We start from the raw sequence: 18,385 nt of genomic DNA on the forward strand, positions 1-18,385 counted from the left end.
TGAGTACAGAAAATATGAGGCCCGACTGTTCTAAATGTGCATACCTTGAACACGCAATATGCTCACACTCTTGGAGTTATTAGCACTAATTAGATGGCAACACTTGAAATTGAGCTGTTGATTTCATAAAGAAGAAGGGGTTATCACAGGTTAACAGCAGTAGATGAAAGTGGAAATATCAACAGTGGGTGTTGTGGTTCGATAATAGATGCACTTCCTTGCCTCATTAGTTTTTTAGAGCAGAAAGGTCTTGTAGACAATAAATATGATATGTAGGCCTCAAACACATGAACAGATTGCCTTTTTCTCTTATTCACAATTAAAGGTACCATTGAGATTTGAACTCGGATTGCTCGATTCAGAGTGCTAAGCACTAGACCATGGAATCTCAAGAAGACAGACCTTCAGTATAATGCTCACCAAATTGAGCAATTTCGGCAACACTGACAGGCTCCTATGCACTGATCATGCTGATGTATGCCTGGAGAACACAGTGAGAGGGGCTTTGAGAGCATTTTGAGGCCTTTAACTCCACCTCCAAAACAAGCTCCCCTCTGCGGCAGATTGCAAGTGCAACCTAGGTGTGATCTAGCAACCAGTCTGTAACCAAGCTTCCGCACAAACGAAAGCCTCAATGTATACCCTGGGCTCGTCCAGGATTTGAACCTGGGACCACTCACACCCAAAGTGAGAATCATACCCCTAGATCAACAAGCCATCCTATAACAATTTGACTGCGATACAAATTACCAGCCAATTAAAAGCCAAAATATATTTCTGTTTGATAAGATCAAATTTTGTCATCGGCAGAGTTCTTGAGCACTGAAAATATGCGGCCCGACTGTTCTAAATGTGCATACCTTGAACACACAATATGCTCACACTCTTGGAGTGATTTGCACTAATTAGATGGCAACACTTGAAATTGAGCTGTTGTTTTCATAAAGAAGTGCAAGAAGAAGGGGTTATCACAGGTTAACAGCAGTAGATGAAAGTGGAAATATCAACAGTGGGTGTTGTGGTTCGATAATAGATGCACTTCCTTGCCTCATTAGTTTTTTAGAGCAGAAAGGTCTTGTAGACAATAAATATGATATGTAGGCCTCAAACACATGAACAGATTGCCTTTTTCTCTTATTCACAATTAAAGGTACCATTGAGATTTGAACTCGGATTGCTCGATTCAGAGTGCTAAGCACTAGACCATGGAATCTCAAGAAGACAGACCTTCAGTATAATGCTCACCAAATTGAGCAATTTCGGCAACACTGACAGGCTCCTATGCACTGATCATGCTGATGTATGCCTGGAGAACACAGTGAGAGGGGCTTTGAGAGCATTTTGAGGCCTTTAACTCCACCTCCAAAACAAGCTCCCCTCTGTGGCAGATAGAAAATGCAACCTAGGTGTATCCAACAACCATCTGTAACCAACCTTCCACGCAAACCAAAGGCTCAGTGTTTATGTTGGGCTCGTCCGGGATTTGAACCCGGGACCTCTCGCACCCAAAGCGAGAATCATACCCCTAGACCAACGAGCCATCTGTTACACTTTGATTGCATGCAAATTACAAGCCAATTAAAAGCCAAAATATATTTCTGTTTGATAGGATCAAATTTTATCATCGGGAGAGTGCTTGAGTACAGAAAATATGCGGCACGACTGTTCTAAATGTGCATACCTTGAACACGCAATATGCTCACACTCTTGGAGTTATTAGCACTAATTAGATGGCAACCCTTGAAATTGAGCTGTTGATTTCATAAAGAAGAAGGGGTTATCACAGGTTAACAGCAGTAGATGAAAGTGGAAATATCAACAGTGGGTGTTGTGGTTCGATAATAGATGCACTTCCTTGCCTCATTAGTTTTTTAGAGCAGAAAGGTCTTTTAGACAATAAATATGATTTGTAGGCCTCAAACACATGAACAGATTGCCTTTTTCTCTTATTCACATTTAAAGGTACCATTGAGATTTGAACTCGGATTGCTCGATTCAGAGTGCTAAGCACTAGACCATGGAATCTAAAGAAGATAGATCTTCAGTATAATGCACACCTACCTGAGCAATTTCGGCCACACTTGGCAGGTTCCCATGCACTCTTCGTGCTGATGTATGCCTGGAGAACACAGAGAGAGGGGCTTTGAGAGCATTTTGAGGCCTTTAACTCCACCTCCAAAACAAGCTCCCCTCTGCGGCAGATTGCAAGTGCAACCTAGGTGTGACTAGCAACAGTCTGTAACCAAGCTTCCGCACAAACGAAAGCCTCAATGTATACCCTGGGCTCGTCCAGGATTTGAACCTGGGACCACTCACACCCAAAGTGAGAATCATACCCCTAGATCAACAAGCCATCCTATAACAATTTGCTGCGATACAAATTACCAGCCAATTAAAAGCCAAAATATATTTCTGTTTGATAAGATCAAATTTTGTCATCGGCAGAGTTCTTGAGCACTGAAAATATGCGGCCCGACTGTTCTAAATGTGCATACCTTGAACACACAATATGCTCACACTCTTGGAGTGATTTGCACTAATTAGATGGCAACACTTGAAATTGAGCTGTTGTTTTCATAAAGAAGTGCAAGAAGAAGGGGTTATCACAGGTTAACAGCAGTAGATGAAAGTGGAAATATCAACAGTGGGTGTTGTGGTTCGATTATAGCTGCACTTCCTTGCCTCATTAGTTTTTTAGAGCAGAAAGGTCTTGTAGACAATAAATATGATATGTAGGCCTCAAACACATGAACAGATTGCCTTTTTCTCATATTCACAATTAAAGGTACCATTGAGATTTGAACTCGGATTGCTCGATTCAGAGTGCTAAGCACTAGACCATGGAATCTCAAGAAGACAGACCTTCAGTATAATGCTCACCAAATTGAGCAATTTCGGCAACACTGACAGGCTCCTATGCACTGATCATGCTGATGTATGCCTGGAGAACACAGTGAGAGGGGCTTTGAGAGCATTTTGAGGCCTTTAACTCCACCTCCAAAACAAGCTCCCCTCTGTGGCAGATAGAAAATGCAACCTAGGTGTATCCAACAACCATCTGTAACCAACCTTCCACGCAAACCAAAGGCTCAGTGTTTATGTTGGGCTCGTCCGGGATTTGAACCCGGGACCTCTCGCACCCAAAGCGAGAATCATACCCCTAGACCAACGAGCCATCTGTTACACTTTGATTGCATGCAAATTACCAGCCAATTAAAAGCCAAAATATATTTCTGTTTGATAGGATCAAATTTTATCATCGGCAGAGTGCTTGAGTACAGAAAATATGAGGCCCGACTGTTCTAAATGTGCATACCTTGAACACGCAATATGCTCACACTCTTGGAGTTATTAGCACTAATTAGATGGCAACACTTGAAATTGAGCTGTTGATTTCATAAAGAAGAAGGGGTTATCACAGGTTAACAGCAGTAGATGAAAGTGGAAATATCAACAGTGGGTGTTGTGGTTCGATAATAGATGCACTTCCTTGCCTCATTAGTTTTTTAGAGCAGAAAGGTCTTGTAGACAATAAATATGATATGTAGGCCTCAAACACATGAACAGATTGCCTTTTTCTCTTATTCACAATTAAAGGTACCATTGAGATTTGAACTCGGATTGCTCGATTCTGAGTGCTAAGCACTAGACCATGGAATCTCAAGAAGACAGACCTTCAGTATAATGCTCACCAAATTGAGCAATTTCGGCAACACTGACAGGCTCCTATGCACTGATCATGCTGATGTATGCCTGGAGAACACAGTGAGAGGGGCTTTGAGAGCATTTTGAGGCCTTTAACTCCACCTCCAAAACAAGCTCCCCTCTGCGGCAGATTGCAAGTGCAACCTAGGTGTGATCTAGCAACCAGTCTGTAACCAAGCTTCCGCACAAACGAAAGCCTCAATGTATACCCTGGGCTCGTCCAGGATTTGAACCTGGGACCACTCACACCCAAAGTGAGAATCATACCCCTAGATCAACAAGCCATCCTATAACAATTTGACTGCGATACAAATTACCAGCCAATTAAAAGCCAAAATATATTTCTGTTTGATAAGATCAAATTTTGTCATCGGCAGAGTTCTTGAGCACTGAAAATATGCGGCCCGACTGTTCTAAATGTGCATACCTTGAACACACAATATGCTCACACTCTTGGAGTGATTTGCACTAATTAGATGGCAACACTTGAAATTGAGCTGTTGTTTTCATAAAGAAGTGCAAGAAGAAGGGTTATCACAGGTTAACAGCAGTAGATGAAAGTGGAAATATCAACAGTGGGTGTTGTGGTTCGATTATAGCTGCACTTCCTTGCCTCATTAGTTTTTTAGAGCAGAAAGGTCTTGTAGACAATAAATATGATATGTAGGCCTCAAACACATGAACAGATTGCCTTTTTCTCTTATTCACAATTAAAGGTACCATTGAGATTTGAACTCGGATTGCTCGATTCAGAGTGCTAAGCACTAGACCATGGAATCTCAAGAAGACAGACCTTCAGTATAATGCTCACCAAATTGAGCAATTTCGGCAACACTGACAGGCTCCTATGCACTGATCATGCTGATGTATGCCTGGAGAACACAGTGAGAGGGGCTTTGAGAGCATTTTGAGGCCTTTAACTCCACCTCCAAAACAAGCTCCCCTCTGTGGCAGATAGAAAATGCAACCTAGGTGTGATCCAACAACCAGTCTGTAACCAACCTTCCACACAAACCAAAGGCTCAGTGTTTATGTTGGGCTCGTCCAGGATTTGAACCCGGGACCTCTCGCACCCAAAGCGAGAATCATACCCCTAGACCAACGAGCCATCCTGTTACACTTTGATTGCGATGCAAATTACCAGCCAATTAAAAGCCAAAATATATTTCTGTTTGATAGGATCAAATTTTATCATCGGCAGAGTGCTTGAGTACAGAAAATATGCGGCACGACTGTTCTAAATGTGCATACCTTGAACACGCAATATGCTCACACTCTTGGAGTTATTAGCACTAATTAGATGGCAACACTTGAAATTGAGCTGTTGATTTCATAAAGATGCAAGAAGAGGGTTATCACAGGTTAACAGCAGTAGATGAAAGTGGAAATATCAACAGTGGGTGTTGTGGTTCGATAATAGATGCACTTCCTTGCCTCATTAGTTTTTTAGAGCAGAAAGGTCTTGTAGACAATAAATATGATTTGTAGGCCTCAAACACATGAACAGATTGCCTTTTTCTCTTATTCACATTTAAAGGTACCATTGAGATTTGAACTCGGATTGCTCGATTCAGAGTGCTAAGCACTAGACCATGGAATCTAAAGAAGATAGATCTTCAGTATAATGCACACCTACCTGAGCAATTTCGGCCACACTTGACAGGCTCCCATGCACTCTTCGTGCTGATGTATGCCTGGAGAACACAGTGAGAGGGGCTTTGAGAGCATTTTGAGGCCTTTAACTCCACCTCCAAAACAAGCTCCCCTCTGCGGCAGATAGCAAATGCAACCTAGGTGTGACTCAGCAACCAGTCTGTAACCAAGCTTCCGCACAAACCAAAGCCTCAATGTTTACGCTGGGCTCGTCCAGGATTTGAACCCGGGACCTCTCGCACCCAAAGCGAGAATCATACCCCTAGACCAACAAGCCATCCTGTAACACTTTGATTGCGATACAAATTACCAGCCAATTAAAAGCCAAAATATATTTCTGTTTGATAAGATCAAATTTTATCATCGGCAGAGTTCTTGAGCACTGAAAATATGCGGCCCGACTGTTCTAAATGTGCATACCTTGAACACACAATATGCTCACACTCTTGGAGTGATTTGCACTAATTAGATGGCAACACTTGAAATTGAGCTGTTGTTTTCATAAAGAAGTGCAAGAAGAAGGGGTTATCACAGGTTAACAGCAGTAGATGAAAGTGGAAATATCAACAGTGGGTGTTGTGGTTCGATTATAGCTGCACTTCCTTGCCTCATTAGTTTTTTAGAGCAGAAAGGTCTTGTAGACAATAAATATGATATGTAGGCCTCAAACACATGAACAGATTGCCTTTTTCTCTTATTCACAATTAAAGGTACCATTGAGATTTGAACTCGGATTGCTCGATTCAGAGTGCTAAGCACTAGACCATGGAATCTCAAGAAGACAGATCTTCAGTATAATGCTCACCAAATTGAGCAATTTCGGCCACACTTGACAGGCTCCTATGCACTGATCATGCTGATGTATGCCTGGAGAACACAGTGAGAGGGGCTTTGAGAGCATTTTGAGGCCTTTAACTCCACCTCCAAAACAAGCTCCCCTCTGTGGCAGATAGAAAATGCAACCTAGGTGTGATCCAGCAACCAGTCTGTAACCAACCTTCCACGCAAACCAAAGGCTCAGTGTTTATGTTGGGCTCGTCCGGGATTTGAACCCGGGACCTCTCGCACCCAAAGCGAGAATCATACCCCTAGACCAACGAGCCATCCTGTTACACTTTGATTGCGATGCAAATTACCAGCCAATTAAAAGCCAAAATATATTTCTGTTTGATAGGATCAAATTTTATCATCGGCAGAGTGCTTGAGTACAGAAAATATGCAGGCCCGACTGTTCTAAATGTGCATACCTTGAACACGCAATATGCTCACACTCTTGGAGTTATTAGCACTAATTAGATGGCAACACTTGAAATTGAGCTGTTGATTTCATAAAGAAGTGCAAGAAGAAGGGTTATCACAGGTTAACAGCAGTAGATGAAAGTGGAAATATCAACAGTGGGTGTTGTGGTTCGATAATAGATGCACTTCCTTGCCTCATTAGTTTTTTAGAGCAGAAAGGTCTTGTAGACAATAAATATGATATGTAGGCCTCAAACACATGAACAGATTGCCTTTTTCTCTTATTCACAATTAAAGGTACCATTGAGATTTGAACTCGGATTGCTCGATTCAGAGTGCTAAGCACTAGACCATGGAATCTCAAGAAGACAGACCTTCAGTATAATGCTCACCAAATTGAGCAATTTCGGCAACACTGACAGGCTCCTATGCACTGATCATGCTGATGTATGCCTGGAGAACACAGTGAGAGGGGCTTTGAGAGCATTTTGAGGCCTTTAACTCCACCTCCAAAACAAGCTCCCCTCTGCGGCAGATTGCAAGTGCAACCTAGGTGTGACTAGCAACAGTCTGTAACCAAGCTTCCGCACAAACGAAAGCCTCAATGTATACCCTGGGCTCGTCCAGGATTTGAACCTGGGACCACTCACACCCAAAGTGAGAATCATACCCCTAGATCAAAAAGCCTCCTATAACAATTTGCTGCGATACAAATTACCAGCCAATTAAAAGCCAAAATATATTTCTGTTTGATAAGATCAAATTTTGTCATCGGCAGAGTTCTTGAGCACTGAAAATATGCGGCCCGACTGTTCTAAATGTGCATACCTTGAACACACAATATGCTCACACTCTTGGAGTGATTTGCACTAATTAGATGGCAACACTTGAAATTGAGCTGTTGTTTTCATAAAGAAGTGCAAGAAGAAGGGGTTATCACAGGTTAACAGCAGTAGATGAAAGTGGAAATATCAACAGTGGGTGTTGTGGTTCGATTATAGCTGCACTTCCTTGCCTCATTAGTTTTTTAGAGCAGAAAGGTCTTGTAGACAATAAATATGATATGTAGGCCTCAAACACATGAACAGATTGCCTTTTTCTCTTATTCACAATTAAAGGTACCATTGAGATTTGAACTCGGATTGCTCGATTCAGAGTGCTAAGCACTAGACCATGGAATCTCAAGAAGACAGACCTTCAGTATAATGCTCACCAAATTGAGCAATTTCGGCAACACTGACAGGCTCCTATGCACTGATCATGCTGATGTATGCCTGGAGAACACAGTGAGAGGGGCTTTGAGAGCATTTTGAGGCCTTTAACTCCACCTCCAAAACAAGCTCCCCTCTGTGGCAGATAGAAAATGCAACCTAGGTGTATCCAACAACCATCTGTAACCAACCTTCCACACAAACCAAAGGCTCAGTGTTTATGTTGGGCTCGTCCGGGATTTGAACCCGGGACCTCTCGCACCCAAAGCGAGAATCATACCCCTAGACCAACGAGCCATCTGTTACACTTTGATTGCATGCAAATTACCAGCCAATTAAAAGCCAAAATATATTTCTGTTTGATAGGATCAAATTTTATCATCGGCAGAGTGCTTGAGTACAGAAAATATGAGGCCCGACTGTTCTAAATGTGCATACCTTGAACACGCAATATGCTCACACTCTTGGAGTTATTAGCACTAATTAGATGGCAACACTTGAAATTGAGCTGTTGATTTCATAAAGAAGAAGGGGTTATCACAGGTTAACAGCAGTAGATGAAAGTGGAAATATCAACAGTGGGTGTTGTGGTTCGATAATAGATGCACTTCCTTGCCTCATTAGTTTTTTAGAGCAGAAAGGTCTTGTAGACAATAAATATGATTTGTAGGCCTCAAACACATGAACAGATTGCCTTTTTCTCTTATTCACATTTAAAGGTACCATTGAGATTTGAACTCGGATTGCTCGATTCAGAGTGCTAACCACTACACCATGGAATCTAAAGAAGATAGATCTTCAGTATAATGCACACCTACCTGAGCAATTTCGGCCACACTTGGAGGTTCCCATGCACTCTTCGTGCTGATGTATGCCTGGAGAACACAGAGAGAGGGGCTTTGAGAGCATTTTGAGGCCTTTAACTCCACCTCCAAAACAAGCTCCCCTCTGCGGCAGATTGCAAGTGCAACCTAGGTGTGACTAGCAACAGTCTGTAACCAAGCTTCCGCACAAACGAAAGCCTCAATGTATACCCTGGGCTCGTCCAGGATTTGAACCTGAGACCACTCACACCCAAAGTGAGAATCATACCCCTAGATCAAAAAGCCTCCTATAACAATTTGCTGCGATACAAATTACCAGCCAATTAAAAGCCAAAATATATTTCTGTTTGATAAGATCAAATTTTGTCATCGGCAGAGTTCTTGAGCACTGAAAATATGCGGCCCGACTGTTCTAAATGTGCATACCTTGAACACACAATATGCTCACACTCCTGGAGTGATTTGCACTAATTAGATGGCAACACTTGAAATTGAGCTGTTGTTTTCATAAAGAAGTGCAAGAAGAAGGGGTTATCACAGGTTAACAGCAGTAGATGAAAGTGGAAATATCAACAGTGGGTGTTGTGGTGCGATTATAGCTGCACTTCCTTGCCTCATTAGTTTTTTAGAGCAGAAAGGTCTTGTAGACAATAAATATGATATGTAGGCCTCAAACACATGAACAGATTGCCTTTTTCTCTTATTCACAATTAAAGGTACCATTGAGATTTGAACTCGGATTGCTCGATTCAGAGTGCTAAGCACTAGACCATGGAATCTCAAGAAGACAGACCTTCAGTATAATGCTCACCAAATTGAGCAATTTCGGCAACACTGACAGGCTCCTATGCACTGATCATGCTGATGTATGCCTGGAGAACACAGTGAGAGGGGCTTTGAGAGCATTTTGAGGCCTTTAACTCCACCTCCAAAACAAGCTCCCCTCTGTGGCAGATAGAAAATGCAACCTAGGTGTATCCAACAACCATCTGTAACCAACCTTCCACGCAAACCAAAGGTTCAGTGTTTATGTTGGGCTCGTCTGGGATTTGAACCCGGGACCTCTCGCACCCAAAGCGAGAATCATACGCCTAGACCAACGAGCCATCTGTTACACTTTGATTGCATGCAAATTACCAGCCAATTAAAAGCCAAAATATATTTCTGTTTGATAGGATCAAATTTTATCATCGGCAGAGTGCTTGAGTACAGAAAATATGAGGCCCGACTGTTCTAAATGTGCATACCTTGAACACGCAATATGCTCACACTCTTGGAGTGATTTGCACTAATTAGATGGCAACACTTGAAACTGAGCTGTTGTTTTCATAAAGAAGTGCAAGAAGAAGGGTTTATCACAGGTTAACAGCAGCAGATGAAAGAGGAAATATCAACAGTGGATGTTGTGGTTCGATTATAGCTGCACTTCCTTGCCTCATTAATTTTATAGAGCAGAAAGTTCTTGTAGACAATAAATATGATTTGTAGTCCTCAAACACATGAACAAATTGCCTTTTTCACTTATTCACAACTAAAGGTACCATTGAGATTTCAACTCGGATTGCTGGATTCAGAGTGGTAAACACTACACCATGGAACCTAAAACGGATAGATCTTCAGTATAATGCTCACACAACTGAGCATTTTCGGTCACACTGGCAGGCTCCGATGCACTCTTCAGGCTGATGTATGCCTGGAGAACACAGAGAGAGGGGTTTTGAGAGCATTTTGAGGCCTTTACCGCCACCTCCAAAAAAACTCCCTTAAACTCCCCTTTGTGGCCGATACGGGGATCGAAACTACTACCTAGGTGTGATTAGTACCAGTCTGTAACCAACCAAACACCTTAACATTGCTTGGCTGAAAATCTAATAAAAAACATTTCTAGATGCAGTGTGTGCTTCAAGAGGACGACCTAAATCCCTGAAAGCTCTTGTAGCTAACCTTCCTCACAAACCAAAGCCTCAATGTATACCCTGGGCTTGTCCGTGATTTGAAAGCGGGTCCTCTCGCACCCTCAGCGAGAATCATACCCCTAGACCAACAAACCACAAATAATATCTTGCTTGGCTGCAAATTACCAGCCAATTAAATGCCAAAATATATTTCCATGGGGGCCGGGCTGTGGCGGAGCCGGTGTTGTTGCTGCAGGAGTACGCCCTTGGCAAAGAGCAGACAGGGTGCGGGGTCTTAAGCCACATCAGGGCAGGATATTTTGTAAGGCCTCCATCTGCTTCTTCCCCGCCGAGAACTTCTGGGCAAAGTCCTCGACAGCATCAACCTGGGAAATGGGGGCATCAAGGAACCATGCCTTGTCCGCCTCTCCCATCTCTACCAAGTTGAGCCAAAGTTGGCGCTCCTGGACCACCAGGGTGGACATCGCCTGCCCGAGAGACTGCGCCGTGAGAGCAAGGTCGGTCGCCGAGCGCAGTTCCTGCATCAATCCCGGGTCAGAACTACCCTCGTGCAGTAATTTTGGTGCCTTGGCTTTTTGTACTTTCAGGATAGCAATGGCGTGCAGGGTCGGAGGCGGCTTGTCCAGCGGCACCGCAAGCCACAGTCTTCAGGGACGACGTAATCCTAAAGGCCCTGTACAGGAGCTTCGGGTGCCCACACCAGGTTTTGGTGCTCTGCAGACAATAGTGCACCGCGAGTGCCTTATCCACCTGGGGGATCACCGAATACCCTCTGGCCGCACCGCCATCGAGGGTAGTGAGAGCGGGGGAGCTGAAAGACTGGGACCGGGCAGTAAAAGGTGTCTCCCATGATCTTGTCAGCTCCTCAAGCACTTCTGGGAAGAAAGGAACGGGGGAGGGGCGTGGCCTTGGGCGACGCCCCGTGCCCAGGAACCGATTGTCGAGCCGCGAGGTTTCAGGGGAGAGTGGAGGGTTCCACTCTAGCCCAACACTCACGGCCACCTGGGAAAGCATGTCCATCATTTCCGCATCGGCGTGAGACTGGGCGACCGTTCCCGAAGGAGGAATCCGAGCCGACACCTCTGTGTCAGACAGGACGAGCCCGCTCTCCGATGCTGCACTCGATAACTCATCGTCTTCCAGAGCTCCGAACGAGAAGTCGAACTCACACTGAGACGAGCCGCCGGTCTCGTGCGAGAGCCAGGGCAAGCGAGCGTGCTGGGGAATGGGAGGTCCGTGGGGGGATACCCAGCTCTTACAAAAGCAAGCTGCGACCAAAACATTGCCATGGTCATGTTCTCGCAATGAGGACATGACTCATCCACGAATGATGTCTCCGAGTGGGCAGTGCCCAGACACGTAAGACAGCGATCGTGGCCGTCAGAAGTGGAGAGATATTGACTGCATCCAGGAATAACACACAAATGGAAAGGCATCTTTAAAAAGACGTTCCGTGTGTGCTGCTCTTTTAGAAAGAAAATATACTATTTTTTTTAGAATTTACTCTTTTAGTTGTTTCTGCCGAAGCGCCCAGGGGCATTCTCTGCACTCCACGGGTGCAGAGGGGGAGAAGCCACTGAAACGCGCCGTAGAATCCAGCAGATGAGGTGAATGAACTTCGCGGATGAATTCAGCTTCAATGAATAGAACCGCTAGGCTCCAAAGAGAAAATCTGAATGAGTGGTTGCATACCAGCTCCTTTTATACCCGTATGTCTGGGGGAGTGGCATGCAAATTCCACTCGCCAATTCTCATTAGCCTTTTTTCAAAAAAGCAGAGGTGTTTGGGGCTCCCATGAGTGACCCCTAGTGTCACTACATCGACACAACGTCGAGTGAGTGACAGATAGGGAACTGTGTCATAATGTGTAAATGAAATGAGTGGCAATTACAAGAAATGTCCAATAGAGGGCATCCAAGCTCCATTGTTGAATGATTCCCCACATAACACTTCAGTGGAGAATGGGCTGCTCCTTGCTGCAAGTTCATGAGTTTGAACCCTTGTCCAGTCGAATCCCATAGAAAAATGCAAAGCAAACAAATGTGTCCCCACTCAAGATATACATCCACTGAGGTGCGGATGCAATCTTTTTTATTAAAATATATAGTTTTATATGGACAAATTAGAACATTTAATGTCTTATGCAATGAGCGGATTAATTACCACTAGACCACACAGTCAGACACCTTTAAACCGGCGCTGATTGATGTACTTTTCCACTAACTTAAAAGTTTGCATACCCTTGGAGAATTGGTAATATATGTACCATTTTTAAAGAAAACATGAGTGAGCAGTCAAAACACATTTCTTTTATTTCTTATGGGATTCATATTCAACTGTAGGTTATAACAAAATGGCACAATCATAAAACAAAACATGGCAACAAAGAAAAAAAAAAAGAAATGACCCCTGTTCAAAAGTCTGCATATCCTTAGTTCTTAATACTGTGTATTGCCCCCTTTAGCATCATTGACAGCATGCGGTCTTTTGTAATAGTTGTCTATGAGGCCCCAAATTCTTGCAGGTGGTATAGCTGCCCATTCGTATTGGCAAAATGCCTCCAGATCATGCAAAGTCTTTGGTCATCTTTCATGAACCGCACGTTTGAGATCTCCCCAGAGTGGCTCGATGATATTAGGGTCAGGAGATTGTGATGACCACTCCAGAACCTTCACCTTTTTCTGCTATAACCACTGGAGGGTCAACTTGGCCTTGTGCTTAGGGTCATTGTCGTGCTGGAAAGTCCAAGAGCATCCCATGCGCAGCTTTCGTGCAGAAGAATGCAAATTGTCTGTCAGTATTTTCTGATAGCATGCTGCATTCATCTTGCCATCAATTTTCACAAGATTCCCTGTACCTTTAGAGCTCACACACCCCCAAAACATCAGTGATCCACCACCATGCTTCACAGTGGGGATTGTATTCTTTTCACTATAGGCCTTGTTGACCCCTCTCCAAACATAGCGCTTATGGTTGTGACCATAAAGCTTTATCTTGGTCTCATCACTCCAAATTACAGTGTGCCAGAAGCTGAGAGGCATGTCAAGGTGTTGTCGGGCATATTGCAACTGGGCTTTTTTGTGGCATTGGTGCAGTAGAGGCTTCTTTCTGGCAACTCGACCATGCAGCTCATTTTTATTCAAGTATTGTCATATTGTGCTCCTTCAAACAACCACACCGTCTTTTTCCAGAGCAGCCTGTATTTCTCCTGAGGTTACCTGTGGGTTTTTCTTTGTATCCCAAATAATTCTTCTGGCAGTTGTGGCTGAAATCTTTCTTGGTCTACCTGACCTTGGCTTGGTATCAAGAGATCCCCGAATTTTCCACTTCTTAATAAGTGATTGAACAGTACTGACTGGCATTTTCAAGGCTTTTGATATCTTTTTATATCCTTTTCCATCTTTGTAAAGTTCCATTACCTTGTTACGCAGGTCTTTTGACAGTTCTTTTCTGCTCCCCATGGCTGAGTATCTAGCCTGCTCAGTGCATCCATGTGAGAGCTAACAAACTCATTGACTATTTATACACAGACACTAATTGCAATTTAAAGAGCCACAGGTGTGGGAAATTAACCTTTAATTGCCATTTAAACCTGTGTGTGTCACCTTGTGTGTCTCTAACAAGCCCAAACATTCAAGGGTATGTAAACTTTTGATCAGGGCCATTTGGGTGATTTCTGTTATCATTATGTTTGAGCAGTCAAACAACTATGTGATAATAAATAGCTTCATATGATCACTATCCTTAAATAAAAGACAGTTTTTTTGCATGATCAGTCATATTTTCAAAATCAATGCCAAAATTTCACAACTTCTGCCAGGGTATGCAAACTTTTGAGCACAACTGAATAATATCTCATGACCGTAGCACACATAGAGATGAAGTTGTCAATTTTATTGTTAAATATTTATTTTAAAGCTTGAATTGATCACCAAGAATGACTTTTTATCAAAGCAGCCATTTAAAATAATCTTTTACTAGCACTCATCGTTGCTGTGCGACTTCAAACGCTGTGTTTCATGAGCATGACGTTGTTATTTTGCTAGCCATCATAAACAGATCTTTAACTTAGTGTTTCACAACTGGTGAGTCCGGACTGGGTCACGGACAGCAGGGAAAGAACAATGCCATGGTTCTCCCATTGAAGATTTTTCAGGGGCTGCCCAAGTGATAGCCTATTTAGGACTGCCGAGGCAAACTGAATGATAATCTCGCAGCTAAAGGCTTCTCATCTGCACTGCGATATCTTCACTGTGCGATTTAAGCTTTCGCACGAGTGTAACGGAACCAGCTAACGCTTATGCTCTGCTTGTCTTGATATTGCGGTGCACAGACCTCAAAACTGATGAGATCAATTTCAGTTCTAGTGAGACTTTTCTTGTTTAAAGCATTACGGATAAACTCAAGTCAAACCTCTCAAACAGTAGGAAGCCCTGAACATGCCAAACAGCACTGAGGAAAAGAGCAACACTGTGTTATGCGCTAAAAAAATTTTTTTCATATATTTTTTTCACCTTTACAAAATTGTTTTATGATTTTACATGAGTAAAAGTAACTGATATATTTTTACAAAATGTTAGTTTCATGTGAAATAATTCTATATGTAGAATCTATTACACATAATTTTTATATTAACAGTGGCAGTTGTAGTTAAAATCTCAATGTGTTTAGGCTAGAATTTTATCATATATACTATAGTTTATTATTATTATATATTATTATAGACTAGCAACATTCACCTAACTATGGTAATGGCCTTTCCTCCTGTGTATATAGGTTATGTTTGAATGATTTTTGAAATTAGGAAACAAACGGCATAATAATGGGCTCATTTAAATAAATATGCTCTTTATTTTTTAAAAGGGGGGAAAGAAAACTTCCTATAGCTTTTGTCAACAACAAATAATGCATGCCTTTATACTTGAAAACCATGAACAATACTATGCAAGATAAAAGGAAATGCGACCCAGGATACATTAAATGTGTAATGTGTAAACTGTGTAATGATGTGTAAACTGTGTTGTGTAAATCAGATGTTTATTGTAATTGTCATACTGCTATGTTGCTTGGAACCGCACCCAAGACTTTCACCCACTGTTGCACTTGTGTATATGGTTGAGTGACAATAAAGGGATTTGATTTTATTTGAAATACAGGTTACGTTTTTACGTTTTTACTAATCGCCACTTGATTTCCAAAGTAAAATCTGGGTCCCAAAGCAAAACCAGTTGAGAACCACTTCTTTAACTTTATATGTCGTTCTTTTGATAAACACAGTTAACTGAATAACACAGATACAGATACTTAGACTTTACAAAACAGACTGTGCATATGCGAGAAGTTGACGAAAGAGGGATCCTTCTAGACACAACCGATTTTGCGATCTTGCCAGTTCAACCAATCTCCGCATTATTTGCGGTAGCTTGCCATTTTTATAATTCCCACAAATATTTCCCAAAAAACCCCCCGCATATCTGAGGGATTCCCATCGCTTTCCTTCATGTTAGACAGCAGCCAAACAAGTGCTTGAAAGCAGTTGTAAAATTTCAAAATATACAGTTAATCTACATATTAACGGTGTATCCTTCTAAACATTTGTGGCACCGCAGACAGCACAAACATCACAACTTACATTTAATTTTCACCCTGCTGCTGAGAATGAGACAAAAAACCCCGCATTTATACAAAGAAACATTCACTTAAAATCCCCATTAGTTGTGTAATAAAATGTGATTAGAATTTGAAGTGTTATTAATACAGTATTTTTGGTAAATGACTTCTGTGCTCATATTAAAGAATTACATTTGTTCATTTAATTTAAAGCCGGTTTATGGATAAATAAAAATGGTAAATAACTTCATTACAGTATAATCTTTAGATCTCTGAATGGTGATATTTAGACAACATTATGCCAAGACATCGAAGATGCTAAATTGCGAACAGATTTTTAAATATTGAACGGTGTTACCATGGCGATTCACTAAATTAATGGAAAAAATAGGCAAACCGGAAGCGTCTCATATCTTCTGTGTGCATTGTGTGATTTAGATTAAAATTGAGTTGTATGTTTTTTCTTGGGGGCTAATAACATGGATGTGGCTATTGTGGGTCACAGTCATAGTGCCACCAACTGGCAGCAGGAAGTGTAGCACTTACAACAGACTTTGAAAAAGTTATCTTACGTTTACCTAAATTGCTTAAATTGTTTAAACACTGCTGATGGAAAATTTTGTGAAGTTGTAGTCAAACTGGAATGATGGCATATATCTATTAATCACTGTATGATTAGGGTCCAAGTTTACATTAATGTTGAGTTGTTGCTGTGTCCATCATTGTTTGTTTTCTGAAAGCCACCGAGTGGAAATGGACCCATGGTGCGAGGTGCGAGGACCCTATTGTATCTGCTTCATTTATTATTATTATTAGGGCCCGAGCACCGAGGTGCGAGGACCCTATTGTATCTGCTCCGTTTATTATTATTATTATTCTGTATTCTTTTCCAAAGTGAATCACATTTTTGAGGGCATAAACATACTCGAAAACTCATGAAACTTTGGACACGCGTCAGAAGTGGCGAAAATTGACATCTGATATGGGTTTCAGAATGAGGTGTGGCAAAATGGCTCGATAGCGCCATTTACAAAATGTCAACATTGTGCGAGGACCCAATTGTATCTGCTCCATTTATTATTAGGTCCCAAGCACCGATGGTGCGAGGACCTTATTGTTCTTCTAGGCGTTTCTTATTTTTTCCCAAATAAATCGCATTTTTGAGGGCCTAAACATACTCAAAAACTCAGGAAACTTTGCACACGCATCAGAAGTGGAAAGAATTTACATCTGATATGGGTTTCAGAATTAGGTGTGGCAAAATGGCTTGATAGCGCCACCTACAAACTTTCAACGATGTGCGCTTTACACTATGTTTCACCTACATGTACGAAAATTGGTACACATGTGTAACATGCTCGAAAACACATGAAACTTTGCACACATCTCAGAAGTGGGGAAAATGTACATCTGATACTGGTTTTAGAATTAATTGTGGCAAAATGGCTCGATAGCGCCACCTACAAAATTTCAACGAAGCAGCCCTCACGCCACGTTTCACCTACACGTAAGAAAATTGGTAGGCATATGTAACATGTCAACACGTACAAAAAAATCTCTTAGAACCATATCCTAAACCCAACAGGAAGTCAGCCATTATGATTTTCCTGTTCAATTTTTGCCATTTCCAGGCCTTGTACTTTAACAAACTCCTCCTAGAGATTAAATCAGATCAACATCATATTCGGTCAGTCTAATCTAAAGGCCTTTGTGATGCTAAATTGCGAAGCTTTTGACTTTTCTTTGAACGGCGTGTCCGTGGCGGCCTGGCATAGTTTGATGTTTCGCCATGAAAAAGGAAGTTGTTGTAACTCAAACATACAATATCCAATCATCCCCATACTTCACGTTTAATGACAGTCCCGGCCTGACAGAGGTGGGTAGAGTAGCCAAAAACTGTACTCTACAATTACTTAAAAAAAATAATTACTCAAGTAGAAGTAAAAGTACTAACATAAGTAATTACTTGAGTAAGAGTTAGAAAGTATCCAATTAAAAGAGTACTCAAGTAGTGAGTAACTCGTTAATTTCACAAATGACATAATAGATGTTATCTACCCTATATTACATTACATAATACACATTGAACATGTATTTCAGAATTATTATTAATGGAAATTCTGTCATCATTCACCATCATGTTGTTCCAAACCCATATGACTTTCTTTCTTCCATGCAACACAATAAGGATATAGTAACTATTTACTTTCAGTGAATTTATTTTTCT

General features: G+C 41.8%; 9 non-coding genes across 9 annotated transcripts; all 9 read right to left on the reverse strand.

Moving 5' to 3' along the window:
• Positions 1–645: 645 nt before the first annotated feature.
• Positions 646–717, reverse strand: trnap-ugg (transfer RNA proline (anticodon UGG)). The gene has a single exon. It is a non-coding gene; the product is annotated as a tRNA-Pro (tRNA).
• Positions 718–1,468: 751 nt separating this feature from the next.
• Positions 1,469–1,540, reverse strand: trnap-ugg (transfer RNA proline (anticodon UGG)). Its single transcript has one exon. It is a non-coding gene; the product is annotated as a tRNA-Pro (tRNA).
• A 741-nt stretch (positions 1,541–2,281) lies between these two features.
• On the reverse strand, positions 2,282–2,353 carry trnap-ugg (transfer RNA proline (anticodon UGG)). Its single transcript has one exon. It is a non-coding gene; the product is annotated as a tRNA-Pro (tRNA).
• A 750-nt stretch (positions 2,354–3,103) lies between these two features.
• On the reverse strand, positions 3,104–3,175 carry trnap-ugg (transfer RNA proline (anticodon UGG)). Its single transcript has one exon. It is a non-coding gene; the product is annotated as a tRNA-Pro (tRNA).
• Positions 3,176–3,917: 742 nt separating this feature from the next.
• On the reverse strand, positions 3,918–3,989 carry trnap-ugg (transfer RNA proline (anticodon UGG)). Its single transcript has one exon. It is a non-coding gene; the product is annotated as a tRNA-Pro (tRNA).
• A 752-nt stretch (positions 3,990–4,741) lies between these two features.
• trnap-ugg (transfer RNA proline (anticodon UGG)) lies at positions 4,742–4,813 on the reverse strand. Its single transcript has one exon. It is a non-coding gene; the product is annotated as a tRNA-Pro (tRNA).
• Positions 4,814–5,563: 750 nt separating this feature from the next.
• On the reverse strand, positions 5,564–5,635 carry trnap-ugg (transfer RNA proline (anticodon UGG)). The gene has a single exon. It is a non-coding gene; the product is annotated as a tRNA-Pro (tRNA).
• Positions 5,636–6,389: 754 nt separating this feature from the next.
• trnap-ugg (transfer RNA proline (anticodon UGG)) lies at positions 6,390–6,461 on the reverse strand. The gene has a single exon. It is a non-coding gene; the product is annotated as a tRNA-Pro (tRNA).
• Positions 6,462–8,033: 1,572 nt separating this feature from the next.
• On the reverse strand, positions 8,034–8,105 carry trnap-ugg (transfer RNA proline (anticodon UGG)). Its single transcript has one exon. It is a non-coding gene; the product is annotated as a tRNA-Pro (tRNA).
• Between the last annotated feature and the right edge of the window lie 10,280 nt (positions 8,106–18,385).

This window comes from Myxocyprinus asiaticus, chromosome 45 (genome assembly GCF_019703515.2).
Source record: "Myxocyprinus asiaticus isolate MX2 ecotype Aquarium Trade chromosome 45, UBuf_Myxa_2, whole genome shotgun sequence".
Classification (NCBI taxonomy): Eukaryota; Metazoa; Chordata; class Actinopteri; order Cypriniformes; family Catostomidae; genus Myxocyprinus; species Myxocyprinus asiaticus.